At 43.0% G+C, this 16,420-nt stretch overlaps 1 protein-coding gene across 2 annotated transcripts in view; it reads right to left on the reverse strand.

Moving 5' to 3' along the window:
* Positions 1-16,420, reverse strand: part of PIK3R5 (phosphoinositide-3-kinase regulatory subunit 5) — a 59,613-nt gene that overhangs the window by 29,770 nt on the left and 13,423 nt on the right. The window contains exon 1 of one of the 2 annotated variants that reach the window (XM_063292592.1): positions 108-205. The exons of the other annotated variant lie outside the window; for it this stretch is intronic. The gene's annotated coding sequence lies outside the window, so the exon portion shown is untranslated. Of the gene's footprint in view, positions 1-107; positions 206-16,420 lie in introns of those variants that run through there. 2 annotated transcript variants of the gene reach the window in all.

The raw sequence follows: 16,420 nt of genomic DNA on the forward strand, positions 1-16,420 counted from the left end.
CATGAACCTCAAATTAACCATCAGCTGAGCCACTTGCAAGCTGGACTCTGAACTTATTCAGGATCTGATGAAACTTCAGATTCCAGGTAAAGAAGCCAGAAGCCTACCTTCATACTTGAGGAAAGAAAACAAAGCAAGCACATTTCTCAAAGGAACTCCAATTACAGAAGAGCCAGAAGAATGTCCCTTATAAGAGCTCCCTCACAACCTCTTTCAATGCTTTCAAATATTTTAAGTCCAGGCTATGTTGGCAGTATTCTCGTGCAATTCGTGTTGCTGTTTTTCCACACACTAGAAACTCTGGTCTGCCTGATTTTTACAACTTCTGGTTTATGATTGGGCTCTGGTTTGACCTTTTGTCCAAAGTTTTACTTCTATATTCTGCTGACTTTGCCTTTCAGTGATACACAGATAAAACATTCAGTTTTGGGTGGGGCAGTTATCAATATGAGACATACAAATTTGTGAGGCCTCCGATTGGCAATCACACCACATGGCTTTCATACTTCAGCAGCACAGCCTTCCAGAGCTGGGCTGAAGGGGTGACCTCCACCGATTCCTTGAAACCTCACAGAATGTCAGTTAGGGTCAGTTCAGAATTTGGTGGCAATAACTTTCCCAACCAGTTTCTCCTCATAACGCACAGGGAGGATTAAACATTTAACAATTGCATGCTACAAGCCTTTGTTTGGTTGCTAAACTAAGGGAAAGTGACACCACTCTGACACCAAATGATCTTTCCCCATTCCTGGCTGCCTTAGCAGCTTGCCTTCTGCTCTGCTGGTTTTATTCTGTTCAGTCCAGAATAAAATCTCTCCTGTGGAGAGCAAAATGGGGATCAGATGCAATCAGATAATTTCCCAACTGCAACTGGTCTACCCTAAGAAACTACTGGATTCTGAGCAACTTTCCTGCTATAAGAACCTAAGCAGGGCCCTGCTGCATCAGAGCCCTGGCCCATTTAATCCACACAGTGGCACAAGGAAGCCCACTAGTTTCCCAGCAGATGGCCTTCAGCAGCAGGCACATTGTCATCCAGGCTAATAGCCATTGGTCGCCATGACTTCCATGAATTTGTCCAACCCTTTTTTGAAGCCAGCCAAGCTGGTAGCCTGCACCACATCTTGCGGTAGTGAATTCCAGGGTTTAATTACAGGTATGTGTTGTGCAAAACATTTTTTTCCCTTTTGTTTGTCCTGATTCTTCCAGAATTCAATTTCTTGGGTGACCTCTGGTTCTAGTATTTTGGGAAGGGGAAAATAGCTTCTCCTTGTCCACTTTGTCCTCACCATGCATAATTATAAGGCTATTATAAGACTGATATGCCTGTCAATGTCTGGTCAACCTACTAAGGTGACCTGGGCCATTGAATGATGGCTCCTAATCAGCCTCACCCTTTTTGCAGTGCCCAAGCACCCCTTTGTATATATGTCATTTGAGGACCATGAAGGAATAAGTGTGTTGGCAAATGAAGAAAAGCATTTGTGAAACTGACTGAATGGGAGTTAGAACCCTTTACTGAATCTACTCTGTAGCAATTAAGAGTGGCACCTCCATTTATTCTTCGTAGTGTTATCTAGCACCAATTTTCTGGGTGGTGAAAGGCTGCTCCAATTTTGTCCATAGAGAGAAAATGGCATGCTGTGTCCATTTTTCAAATAACGCTGGAGATGAAGTATCTCGCTAAGATTCTACAGTTATGAAGAGCTCTCTCTGATGCAATAGCTTGGGTGATTTTATATATGATGCCTGATTATGTACAGGAGATTCATTCATTCATTCATTCATTCTATATGGCTGCCCATCTATCCAATAAGGTCTGTGTGGCAAACAAAAATAAAAAAAGAAAATTTCATTAAAACAAAAAACCAACTAAAACTACCCTGTTTTGTTGTTTATTCGTTTAGTCGCTTCCGACTCTTCGTGACTTCATGGACCAGCCCACGCCAGAGCTTCCTGTCGGTCGTCAACACCCCCAGCTCCCCCAGGGACGAGTCCGTCACCTCTAGAATATCATCCATCCATTCAATTGCCTGTTGGGAGCGTTTCAGTATAAGGTTTTGCCGTTTGGTTTGGCTGGAGCCCCTGGGGTGTTTATGCAATTGATTAATGAGGTACTCCATGAACATCTGTTTAAAGGGGTATTAGTGTATCTGGATGATGTATTGATTTATACTGAAACTATGGAAGAACATGTATACCTGGTTAAGCAGGTGCTTTGCAAGCTCAGAAAAGCTGAGTTGTATGCCAAACTGTCTAAATGTGCTTTCCATCAAACACAAATTGATTATCTGGGGTATAGGATCTCAGATAAGGGCATTGAAATGGATCCTGCCAAGATCCAGGCTATCGTAGACTGGGAAAGTCCCTGCACTCGCCGGCAACTTCAAAGTTTCCTGGGGTTCAGCAATTACTACAGATTATTCATAAGGGGGTTCGCTGAGATTGCTTTGCCACTAACTGAATTGCTTCGAATGAAAGGACTGGGGGATACTTGCAGAGTAAAAAACCCAGGTGCGTTGCTGAGGTGGACGCCGGCTTGTCAGGCGGCATTCGATAAGCTGAAGGCGTCCTTTACCCAAGAGCCAATCTTACAACACCCTGACCCCTCCAAACCGTTTGTGGTTCAGGTCGATGCCTCTGATTATTCCATTGGCGCATTGTTGATGCAAGCTGCTGGGGAAGGGTGCTTAAAACCATGTGCCTACCTGTCCCGTAAATTCTCTGAGACTGAAAGACATTGGCACGTATGGGAAAAGGAGGCGTTCGCAGTGAAAGCGGCTTTAGAAACTTGGCGACACTTACTGGAGGGGGCTAATCACCCTTTCGAGGTGTGGACGGACCATAAGAACCTAGAAGCCCTCAGCACCCCCCGCAAACTGAGCCCGAAACAAGTACGTTGGGCTCAGTTCTTTAATCGATTCAATTTTCAATTGAAGTTTATCCCGGGGAAAAAGAATTTCTTGGCAGACGCCTTGTCCTGGCAACCTCAGGATTATTGCACAGCGCCAGAAGTGGTCAGCACTCTGTGGACACCGCCTCAACTGGGAATGCAGGCGGTAACGCGCAGCCAAACCCGTGCGCCGCAGCCAGCCGCTAGGAATTCGGCGCCGCAAGGCACTTTGTCAATTCCCTCGCAATTGCAACAAAAGTTTCTAAAAGAACTAAAGACTGATACTTGGTTGCTGACTAATAGAGACAATGTTACATTTGACCGGGGGTTTGCTTGGAAATCCAACTGTCTCTATGTCCCTGAGAACTTGCGCAAAGACGTTTTGCTCCGTTCACACGATGATAAGGTTGCGGGACATTTTGGTTTTGTTAAAACCTTGCACCTGGTTCGTCGGCAGTTTTGGTGGCCCACCTTGCGCAAAGATGTAAAGGAGTATGTCACCTCGTGCCCTGTGTGCGCTATATCAAAACGCAAAGTGGGCAAACCTCAGGGACTCTTGCAACCGGTGGCTAGTCCGGCTTGTCCTTGGGATGAGGTGTCTATGGATTTTATTGTGGAGTTACCTCCTAGCCAGCGCAAAACAGTGATTTGGGTTGTAAAGGACTATTTTTCCAAACAAGCCCATTTTATTCCGTGCGTTTCCATTCCATCCGCTCGACAGTTGGCCCATCTCTTCCTCGTACACGTGTACAGGCTACACGGATGTCCCTCTTGCTTGATTTCGGACAGGGGCACACAGTTTACCTCTCAATTTTGGCGTGCATTCCTCAAACTCTTAGGGACTAAGCAAGCCCTGTCCACGGCGTGGCATCCGCAGACGGATGAAGCCACGGAGGCGCTCAACTCCACGTTAGAGCAATACCTGCGTGCTTTTGTGAATTATCAACAGGACAATTGGGTTGACCTCCTCCCTTTTGCTGAAGTTGCCTACAACAATGCGGTTCATCAAAGCACCGGACAAACCCCTTTTCGTACTGTACATGGCAGGGACTTTGTCCCCATCCCTGATCTGCCACAGCCTTCTGTGGGGCCGGCCTCGCCAGCCGACTGGTCAACGCAGCTGGCGGAATCCTGGCCAGTCATCCAGCAGGCATTAGCTGAGGCACAGTCGGATTACAAACACTATGCTGATCAAAAGCGTGCACCTCAACCTGCCTTTCAAGTGGGGGACATGGTATATCTGTCTACTAAGTTTATCAAGTCTTCTCAACCTTCAAAGAAATTGGCACCTAAATTCGTGGGTCCTTTCCCCATTATCGCTCAAATCAACCCTGTGACTTTTAAACTTGATTTGCCACATAACTTGAAACGCTTACATCCTGTTTTTCATTGCAGTTTACTCAAACCCGTTACCCGTTCTGACCGATGGCATGATCAACCTTCGACTCCACCTCCCATCATGATTGACGGGCAACAACACTTTGAAGTTAAAGAAATTTTGGACTCTAGACGCCTTCTCAATACGCTTCAATACTTAGTTCGCTGGAAGCATTTCCCTCATCCTGAGTGGGTGGCTGCCCACGATGTGGCTTCTCCTATCCTTGTTGCCCGATTCCATTCCGTGTACCCCTCTAAACCGGGTCCCTAAATTTTTTTTGGGGGGGCGGTATGTCATGTTCACCGTTTCAATGTGCTTGGTACATCGTAACATTTTGCATGTCATTAGCCAGATGCGTGTTTCATCTCTGAAGGGAGGACAGTTCCTGCTTGGGGAATACTTATCTCTTGGCTGCGGGCTTGGAATGTGTTTGGGTTATCTCATGTGTTCAAGGTTGCTTTCCCAGGCTAGAGGAAAGACGGTTACAGGCACCTGGGATGGGTGGTGATGACTCTGCTGGTAGGGAGGCGGGGTTACGTTTGCAGCCGAGGGTTTTTAGGTTGTATTTGGCACGCTTTCTGTCAGTCTCAGCTTTCTCTGTATTTGCCTTAGTATCCTGAATAAATCAGATTTCATTTAGCAACTTCTTGTGAGTCTGAGTGTTTGGGCTAGGTAACCATTACACCTGTGCTCAGTCAGACCAGCCCTTCTGTTCCTGCAGTTCTATGCATTACATGTGCCACTTGATCTTCCAGAGCTACTCCGAAAACCAGGGGGCCCTTCCGGATCCAGGTGCATAGTCTGCATAGGTGTGATCTGATCCAAGCCCCCTCCATTCCAAGCCACAACTAAAGCCTCAGCTGAACCCCAAGTGATCACTGGAATCCAACCAGCTCCATCAGGTGCCTAAGGAGGAGCAATCAAATAGGTCCCACCTCCCTGCACTGGGGGGCAGCCATAGAAAACTCAAAGTTTAACAGGGAGTGATTGTTTATGAAAAGGACAGATGACAACACCCCCCCCCCCAAGTCCAGATCCATTACCACTGCCCTGAAAACTAGTTCTAACATATGACCTCCACTGAGTGTTGGTCTGTCAATTATCTGGATCAGGTCCATGGTGGCCATGAACACCCAAGTCGCCTCGGACTCAGGGTGAAGCGAAGGCAGGTTGAAGTCGTCCAGCACCATAAGTCCGAGAAGCCCCACTGCCAGTTTGGTCACAGAGTCAGGCAGCTCCGGCAGGGAAGCAGTTGTGTAGCAGGGGGTTTGGTACACAAACAGCAATTCCATCTGATCCCTTTGGCCCAACTTCACAAATAGGGTTCCACAACTGGTTATTTGCACAGCAGTGCTTCAGAAAGCCTCCAAAGTCTCTGGGATGACAATGGCCATGCCCCCACCCCTACCCCAGAGTCTTGGCTGAGTACATTTTCAAGCCATTCTTGGCTTATTACTTCAAATGAAAAGGAGGCTCAGGGAGTTGGGGGTGGGCGGCGTAGTTTTACGCTGGTTCACCTTCTTTCTCCAGGGCCGGTCCCAGTCGGTGTTAGTAGGGGAGGAGGGGTCGGGCCACGGCCCCTCCTCTGTGGGACCGTGGGTCAGTACTCTCTCCCCTCCTATTTAACATCTACATGAAACCGCTGGGTGAGATCATCCGTCCCCATGGAGTGAGGTATCATCAAATATGCCGATGATACTCAGTTATACATCTCCATCCCGGGTGAGGTAAGTGATGCTGTGGCTGCCCTTTCCAGGTGCCTGGGGGCTGTTGGGGTCTGGATGGGGAACAACAGGCTTCAGCTGAACCCTGGTAAGATGGAGTGGCTGTGGGTTAATGGCCCCTCAGCTCCTAGGAATTTGCCATCTTTAGTTCTGGATTGGGTTGCACTGTCCCAGACAGACTCAGTCTGTAACTTGGGGGTCCTCTTGGACTCATGACTCCTGCTCGAAGAGCAGATGGCAGTCGTGGCCAGAAGGACCTCTGCACAACTTCGTGTTGTGCGCCAGTTACGCCCCTTCCTGGAGCGAGAGGCCCTTCAAACGGTCACTCATGCCCTGGTCATCTCCCATATAGACTACTGCAATGCGCTCTACATGGGGCTACCCTTGAAGAGTATCTGGAAGCTTCAGTTGGTTCAAAATGTGGCTGCGTGAACAGTGATGAGTGCTCCAAGATCAGCACATGTAACACCCTTACTGCACGAGCTGCATTGGGTTCCAGTTTACTTCCGGGTCCAATCCAAGGTGTTGGTTATCACCTTTAAAGCCCTACATGGCATGGGGCCAGGTTGCCTACGGGACCATCTCACCCCCATTACATCAGTCCGTCCCACCCGATTGTGCAGAGAGGGCATGTTGCGGACCCCATCTGTAAGAGAATTCTATCTGGCAGAGTCCAGGAGGCGGACCTTCTCTGAAACAGCTCCCACCCTTTGGAACATCCTTCCCCCAGAAGTGAGGTTAGCCCCCTCCCTCCTGGACTTCAGAAAACAGCTGAAGACCTGGTTTTGTTGCCTTGCCTGGAACAGGGAGGGGAAGAGCCATTCTTGGGGCTGGTTGATTCCCTAGTTCTGCAGGGACCAGTCTTATGCCCTTAGGGTTTGAATTAGATCTGCCATGGCTTGGATTTTATTGCATTTTATGCTGATTGATTAATTGTTGTATTTATGATTTTATTGAAATTTTAATTGTTTTTATTGTGAACCGCCCAGGGTCCCCCGTGTGGGAAGATGGGCAGTGATAAAAAATTGATAAATAAATAAATAAATATTTGGCTGGGTACAGGAGACTGAAAGTTCACTGAGAGTGAGGGTGGCATCAGCCTCTTTAAGAGAAGTAGTGATTAGGTTACTCCTGAAGAATCCTGACCCAGGCCTAGATGATAAAGGTAACTATGGTCCAGTTGCCAGCACTGGAAGCACTGGAAAATATTCCTAAGCAAGTGGATGCTAAATAACCCCATGCCCTCTTGTATGAAGCTGGTTTTTTATATACATTTTAATCTGGTTTGAAGCCTGGTTTTCGAACAGAAACTGCCTTGTTTACCATGTGATCTCCCAAGCTTTGATAGCACATCCCCGTTCTTTCTGGTTTTTGTAAAAGCATCAAAATGCATCTTTTCAGCCATGGAATTGTGTAATAATAATTATATTACATTAGCACAGGAGAATTAATTATAATTTTAATAATTTTTCCATCTATTTGTTTCCTTATTGTTGACTGCCTAGATTTTTGACTGGGGAAAGCAAATATAAATTCAACAAAGAAACAATGTCAGTAGCATTGAAGATTACTAAATTCCAGCCAAAAAAGGTCAGAAGCTGCTTTCAAATCACTTCACAAAGTAATACTCTGTTGAGCAGCTTATCAAGTGAGACCTCAAGATGTTACACGCATGTGCAAATCAGCATTCAGAAAGAGGAAAGAAACATTTGTTTCTCAGCACACTGAAAAATGGTTGCATCCACCCAAAGAGCCACCAAAACAGGATCCTGAAGATAAGAGGCTTATTTACAGCTCACCTGCGGTTCATAAAGGAAGAGGAAGGCCGAAAAGGTATGGTTAAATTCTCTGAAAACAATTTACCACAAGGATCCAAAGATACCAGATTTGATAAAGATCTTTTTTCACTGCTCAAACAAGTCCAGCCTACCTACTGAAACACAACTGTGAAACTTTTTTCTTAATGGACCAGTTTTCTTTTTTAAAAAAATGTGGAACAAAAAACAAAAATGTCAAGCTATGCTATTATTGAAAGCTTGTGGTGGCAACAGGATGTGAGGCAACATATTCAACTGGTAAAGAGCTGCCTGGCTCAGAACTCTTGGATAACCCAGGATTTAGGAGATAGGCAACAAACAGATACTGATTTGGACTAAAAATGTCTAAAAAGTCCTAGTTCTTCTCTCATCTAATGAACAAAAGATTCCAAATAAGATCTTAAAGTTCCCTATAATTGCATATGAAGCAGACAAATTAAATAAACATATTGTTAAGCCATTGATGTTATTTCACTCATAAAGTAAGCTTTCAAAAAGTTGTTGCATTTTTAAATTTATTTTTTAATTTAAAATCCCATTGCCTAATCAAAACTTTGTTAGGAACATATAACAAAGCCTCTGTATCCATAACTATGCCAGTTTACCAACTTGGCAAAGTCTTTTACAAACCTTATCTCCACTGCATATGATTTTTAAAACACTCATGATTAATGCAACTCATGTCTGATTTCCTGCACTATGGATTTAAAGAAATGTTTCATTTTCATAAAGTAAATCAAAACAAGAAACATGACAGGAACAAGACCGAAGCTAAGAAATAAGACTTTCATTACATGTCCTCTTACTAGAAGAGAAGATACAGCAAGTAAGACAGCAAGTCCACAATTATAATTAATTGCATCAGTTTAGCACAAGGCTGGTGGCAGGGAACCATATAACGTTTTGTGGGAAGGCAATGCCTGCAGTGGACTTGACAACGATGGCACAAAGTGGATGGTGTAGTGTCCCTTACACATGGCTGAGATCAGGATGGATTTTTTTTTCTGGGTTTGGAGAAAAGGTTAGCTGTTGGTACAGGGATGTCCCTTCTCCTGAAATGGAGTCCTCAAGGTGAGAGGAGGAAGAAACTAGATTTATTTTAAAAAATACTGCCTCAACAATGGAAACCTCACACAAATAAAGAGAATTATGGTAGCTCTTCCTCCCTCCCTCCCTTCCTTCCCCTCCTCAGTCACCAAATTAATTCTAAGTGGCTTACATACTACGGTTAAAACAAACATAGAAGTGATAGGAATAACAAAACGAAAAATTCTACATATTTTGTGGATGATTGATTATTGCTACATACGTTGGGGAGGATAACCAACTCAAAAGGATTAGACCATCAGGACAGACTACCAGGGAATAAATCATTACAGCCTACCTAAGGGTCTGCAGGTAGAGCCAGGTTTTCACAGCTTTATGAAAGCCTCATAGAGTTAGGGCCATTTGAACATCAGGAGGGATGCTTTTCCACAGGGCAGGTGCATCTAGAAAGAAAGCATGCCTCCTAAGCCCCGCAAGGTGGTAACACTTCATAGCTGGGTCCTAGAATGTGCTAATCCTACCAAATCTTTCTAGGGAAACTTGGTCCTGAAGGTAAACAGGTTGTAAACCATGTAGGACTTCATAAATGACACCTTGCTTTGCACCCAGAATTCCACTGATGCAGCTTGCAGAACAGAGATGTTAAGTAGGCAAACTGAAGGACAATTGTAGCTTTCAGGTAATCTTCAAGCCCCATCATCACAGCATCACAGCAATCCAACAGAGGTAACTAGGGCATGAGTGACTGTGAGAAGGGCCTCACAATCCAGAAAAAGATGTAATTGACAGACATGATACATTTGTGAAAAGACCCTCCTGGCCACGACTGCCACCTGCTTGTTCAGCAGGAGCCAAGACTCCAGGAGAACCCTCAAATTTCAGTGAAGCTCTGTCTGGGGAAGTGCAACCCCACTGAGAACAAAAAGTTGTAAATTCTTGTAACCAGAATGCCCTTGAAACCAAGGCAACTCCATCTTGCTAGGGTTGACCTCCAGTCTGTTCCTCCCCATCCATACCCTTACAGCCTTTGGATACAGGGACAAGACCTCCACAACATTGTTTGTCCAGCCTAGGGTCAAGATACAGAGCTGAGTATCATCTGACCTTGTGTTAATGGATGAACTTACCCAGTGGCTTTGTGTAAATTTTGAATAAGAGTTGGGACAGTGTTGAGACCTGTGATATCCTGCATAGCAGGGACTGGGGCTAGATTTCTCCCTGCCTACAACAACTGGAACCAGCCCTAGGAGGAGGAGAACACTACAATATACTGCCCCTTACTCCCAGCCTCAAACGTTGATGAGAGATCAAGTAGAATCAGGAAGGTTGCATGACCCCTATCCTTGTCATCCATAACACAATCAACATTATCTCAGCACTATACACAGACCTAAAGCCCAACTGAAAAGTGTCCAGATAAACCACTTCTTCCAAGGCCTCCTCTTCTATGACCTAGACCATTTGACTTCACTGTCACCAGCTCTATCATTGTTCTTTGATGCAACTTCACAAATTCATTGAATTAAGCTCTGATGATAAACATACTGCAGAAACAGTGTGCAAATCAGTTCCAGACCCCAACTTCAATGCAGCTTTTTGAAAACCAGAATGAACATAGCAGAAATTATATCAGCTTTAGGAAAGAGTCTTACCTACTACCATATACCACCAGTAACATGGATTTGTTTCACTTCTGAACCTGCACCAGGGGCAAGTTTCACCAATAAACCAAACATCAAGACCATATGGCAGGACAAGTCCAACCAGATATGATCCCGTGAGGATTAAGGCCACCTAATCAAAAGTGTCTGTCCTAACACGTCTGTAACTTTGCCTCATAAAGCTGCTGTTTCCCCTGAAGCTCACATGGAAAGGTTTGTTATTCATGGCAACATTTTCTTCATGTATTTATTATGACCTCATGCAAATCTGTAGACATTTCATCAAGAATTTTTACTTTGAAAAGCACGTACGCTACAAATACAGAGGCGCATCTGAAACCTCCTGACAGGATAGTGCAAGCATCAGTGCAGCCAACAGAGGAAGGATGAGGCTGACAAGAGTTTCTTAGAAATGCAATATGCCAAAGACCACATACTTTTGTGCTTATTTTTTTTCCAGTTACGTTTCTCTGTTTTTAAAGAAGAAAAAGGAAATGGTTGAAAATGAAAACAATTTTTGGAATTAAAAACACATTTGTTGTAATAAACAGCGATGGTGTCATTTTGAAAAAATGTGGCATGTATAAAGTAGCAGGCTATTGCCATGGTTTTTTTTTAAGTGTCTGAGCTTTCTGAGCTTCCTTCCTCAAAAATTGGAATAGAAGAGGCCACCAGTTTGTGAGCAGTTCTACAACATCAAACTCAGTTTCAGGAGTTCAGGGCCCCAGATCAAAACTAAGGCCCTTCTTCCTCTGATGTAAAACTGTCATATCAAATTAATCCATGCACAGCCCTGCACATCAAAAGAATTCCAACTGATCTACTGCTTGGAAAGCATGTGCCAGTAATAACTTCAATCAACAAAATATAGCATATAGGACTCACCCACAGCATTTTTTCATTTCTTAGATCCTAGTTTCCAACACTGAGTCCATGAGCACCAAAATACTTGTGAACATCCTTAGTAACTGTCAAGGACCCATGACCCATATATTTATTTAACTTTAAAAATGAAGCCGCAAGTTGAGTGCTACAAAGCAAACCATTGGTCTCACATATTATCTTCTTTTCCAAGTAAGTTTCTCGATTCACATATACTCCAAACACATTCTTAGGAAACAAAAATGTCAGGGGGTGCACTCAGGGCTTTATCTAGAATATGTTTCCCTGCCTGGTTGGCAGGGTGGTGGTGGTGAAGGAAACCAGAAATAAAGTAAGGTAGTTGAGAGCATCCTGGGAAGCTAAGGGGCATTGTAGGAAATAGTTTGCCTTTGGGTAAACTGGCCACACTCCCCATGCTAACCGTTTTATGGAATGCCCAGAAGATGTTCTCAGAATTTCAGATATGCCCACCAACTCAAAAAGGTTGACAACTCAATTTAGAATACCTAGTTTCTGTGACATCTATTTTCATAAGAAATAATTTATTTTACAAGACACGTGAGATTAACTTAAAGTAAAGCAATAAAGAGGCAATATACAAGAAGCCCAAACTGTGAACGTACAGACTACACTGTGAATGTCCTTAACAGCATCACCCTCCCCACACGGTAATGCAAATTGCTGAGTTCGCTGGGCAGAAGATCACTTACTGATATCCCGCTTCTCTATTCTTCTTATGCCAAGACTGGCTCTGTAAAGCTAAATACTGGATGAAGTTGCAGTTGGCTCCCATGATTATTTTCCCAGAATTCCAGAGGCATCCTAACTCCAAAGGCAGCTAAAGCCTTAAGTAGTACTTTGTATCACAACTCCAGAATTAGCACAACCTACCCATCATCCTAGTAAAAGCAAGTGTAGACAGGAAGAAGGGAAGCCCAACCCTGCTAGTTTTCCTGAGATGGGGCATTGGCACTTCATTCAAAACTTGTTCAAACTTAGCACCTAAAAAATTACCAATAATTCTTTGTCAAACCTTGAGAAAGCCAAACTGACAATGAACACTAGGCCTTACATCCTCCTGCATGAATTACTCTCTAAATCTGACCATTAATATCTTTTTACATTCAAAATTGGGGTGTTAATTGCGTCTGAAACACTCCATTGTTTTTCCTGTGCAGTCTCACTCCTATATACCAGTCTGTGTCCCTTCTCTCACACAGGAAAATTAAACCTGAGGCAGCAGATTTCTAAATCTGTTACCAACTACACATCTGGATTTTTTCTAAACTAGCACTGAGTTCTGTAAGATGCTATATTTCCCTTGATCCAGCCCAACAGGTAGGAAAAACAACATCTGCACAATTCCTCACCACTTTTCTAGCATGTCAACTTCCTCGTCTGCACATGTGAACACAGGACATCATGTCTGAATGCTGCTGTCTATACAGCATGCACAATAATTATTCTGTTACTGATTTTCTATGTTAAGGCAGCACATGTACCATGATTTTCTGTTGTGTGTGCATAGAAGACAGAGATATTATTCAGATGTTCATTTCCTAAACGTACATGCTAGAATGGCTGGGATGGAGCCAGAATATATTGAAATGGATCAAAGATGACAAATCTTTTGAGTCAGCCCACGTTCTATCCAGTTATTCCTTTAAAGGTTTAGAAAAGAGAACACTCATTTTGTAGGAAAGCAAACACACTATTTACCTCAGGAATGAGGTAATTTGAATGAGGACTGTGACATAGATTACATACTGTAGATGGCTCTGGAAAAAGAAAGTACAACAACTTCAGAAAACCCCAAGTGACAATGCTGGCGTTCATCAGCAAGATTTCCTGGATGACAACCATGCTGAAGAAATTTGGGGCATGCCATTTTCCCTGGTTCAGTTTCCCTATTCTGACAGAAAGCAGGGAGACCTATTCTGCAAAGCAGTATCTATACATTTAGTTTTAACGCATGGTAAAGAGCTTCCTGGTAAGTGAAATGTATTCAGAAGTAGGAAAAAAAAACCTGCCATTAAACTTATAGGGGGTGTGAGCCAAACAAAAAGAAGTTTGTACACCCATATTGACGGATGGTATAAATCTATTTCCAGGCTATACAGATATATAGCGTCCATCCTACCTCATAAACTGTTTTCTTGCCTTAAATGGTGACCCTTGTCAAGAGAGATCCTGTCATGTTCCATGTTTGTATTTTTACAGCAGTTGCTCCCACATAAACCAACCACCTTGTGGAGAAATTAAAGTTTCCATTTCATATTATAACCAGTATTTATTTTCCAACAAGAACAAAAAACTCTGTTGCACCAGACCCACACACTTGTTAAAAATCCAAAAATGCTGAATTCATTTATGAAATAACAATTAACCTTACATCACTATGGGGAGATATAAGAATCCTACAGGAGACAGATTTCCCCCAAATTCTTGTTTTGCTTTAATCAAGGAACCCATCTAGTTAATTCTGAGGGGGTCTGACTTAGTCTTTCTAAGAATGTAACTTCACCAGATCTTCCATAAGCACGTTACCTGCCATAGCCACGCTGGAACAACAAAGGCATGGGATATTTAGCAGCACAGATCAAAACAGGAGTACCTAACACCACCATAATGAAGCTACCATCCCAAATTAGTAGATGTGGAGCTTGCTGAAAGGGGGCTGCTCAGCCCAGAAAGAACCCGACCACTCAGAATTAGAGCAAAACAGAATTCCAGATGGAAAGCTTCATAAACTTTACATTCACAATTTCTTATTGAGCTAACTGATAAGATTATCAGGCAGAATATGTTCTGGGAAAAAGAAGAAAATTTGCCATTAGTCAATTCCCACATGCAACAGTATGCTTGATGCTGGATAACTCAAAACCTAAGAAGTATAGAAAGCATGCATTTCACTAGGTACAACCAGATAATACTGCAGCGTTTAAATGTTGATTGTGCAATCTGACACACATACACACACACACAAAAGCAAACCAGCCCATTGATAGTTTTTTCAAAAACAACATTGAATGTGTTGCATGCCAGTACATTTGAAACTTGAAAGTCAAGGTAGGTTTCCCTTTTAAGGCATTTGTCTTTATTCATTTTTCCAAACACAAATTTTACTGGGGCAAGATCGTCTTCTGAGATCTGATCTTACATATTGTATATAAGTCAACCTGTTGTTGTTGTTTTAAATCCTCACTCTTTATACCAGTGAATGAGCAATTTGTTTTTTAAAATTAGACCTATATATTACTTAAAGATAACATGGAGATCATAAAGTGGCATTCCCCAAACCAAGTTGGTCATAAACTTTGGACTTATTCAGGAGTTTTGTAGCACATCAGAACAGGAAAGAACAGGGAAATGCTGGGGAGAAATAGTGTAATGGTTAAGATGTTGAACTAGCAACAGGATGGCCCAGGTTCGGGTTCACCTTCAGCCGCAAAACCTCACTGGGTGGCTTTGGGCCAATTGCTCTCCCACAGCCCACCCTACCTCACAGGGCTGTTATGTGGAAAAATTGGAAGGAGAGCTATGCATGCTGCTCATAAATCAGGCCTGCAAGTCTTTCAAAGCTGTCTCCAGAGCTTCAAGTCAAAGTAAATAAACAGTCTTGGCTTTCCAAAACAGTTATGCAGAAAATCCACTCTCTCTCTATGCACATACCTACACAAACACACGTGTGCTCAAAGGACATTCATTAGAGAGAAATCCTTGGTTTCAGAAACCCAAAGTGAGACTGAAGCAAAAACTCTCCTAACTGAAGTTTCTACACAAGATGAAGTTTTTCCTCTGCACTTACCCCTGTATGACAGCAATCATAAATAAGCTGTAGAATCTTTCCTAATGCTAAAAATGCCTAAGCTTCTATCATTCTCCTAAATGTACTTAACCAAAGCCTTTTATCTGTGGAATCTGGGAAAAGTAGTGAAAAGTAGTCTTAGTGAACAGGGAAAGGACTGTTGCAAGATAGTTAGCTATAACACAACACTAAGGATAGGGGCACTTGCAACATCACATGAAATCACTTCTATAGCAGTCAACACGATGTTCCTGTCTTGCTAGAAGGGAAGTGTGTTTGTGCATGGGGGGGGGGGAGAAGTGAAGGGTGTTGAACAGCAGCAACCAAATAATAATTTAACACTTCACACTTCCAGTTCCTCTTTGTATCTCCACTTCCGCTTTTGATTACCAGTGTACTCACTCAGAAATTGTTGCTTTTACCAGCCACTTTCTCAACTGGTTTCCAAAATACATTCCCTATCTGTAACTATGGGCTGGCAGAATTCCTTACTATTTTCTGTAACAATTACTCAGGCTTTGTCCTGTCATTTTATTCAACATCAATTGTTGTTGTTCTTTTCTTGTCTCTCCTTCCCCTGGTTTTATGAATGATGAGCTTCCTATTCTTGAATACGACACAGCTACTAGAAAATTAGTAAAAAGAAGTTTAGACAACTGCAGCTGGTTTTAGGAAAGGAAAGAAGATGCATTTAATAGTCATTATAATAAAAAAAAAACCTGTTGAATGGGCTGCAGGATATAAGTAATAAAAAAATATCTCCTACTCATCAACCCAACAAACAAGGTTCAGAGTAGCACACAAGGCCACTTAACATTCCCAGAGAGCTTTGCAAACACAAAATTCTTCACATCTGAGAACTTGTTTACATTGCAGCTTACACAAGTACAAAGAAATTTATTGTGCTGCCTCATTCGCAAAAAGAATGCAGCCATTATCTCTCAACAACTGCTCTTAATTTCTGAGAACCTCAACCACATGATAAGCAATAGCAGCTACTTTTTAGAGAGCTGTGTAAGCATCACTGAAAACACACTCCTCTATCTTTGTTTACCTGGGACCACCGCTCCAATCATCTGCCTTTGACACAACAGGCACTAATCAGCTTTACAGTATATCAAAGATGGGGACAATCTTTGCAATGACTAACTTATTTATTTATTTAGAAAACTCATATGGCCACCCATCTTAAATATATAACTCTGGGTGG

This window comes from Candoia aspera, chromosome 2, assembly GCF_035149785.1.
Source record: "Candoia aspera isolate rCanAsp1 chromosome 2, rCanAsp1.hap2, whole genome shotgun sequence".
Classification (NCBI taxonomy): Eukaryota; Metazoa; Chordata; class Lepidosauria; order Squamata; family Boidae; genus Candoia; species Candoia aspera.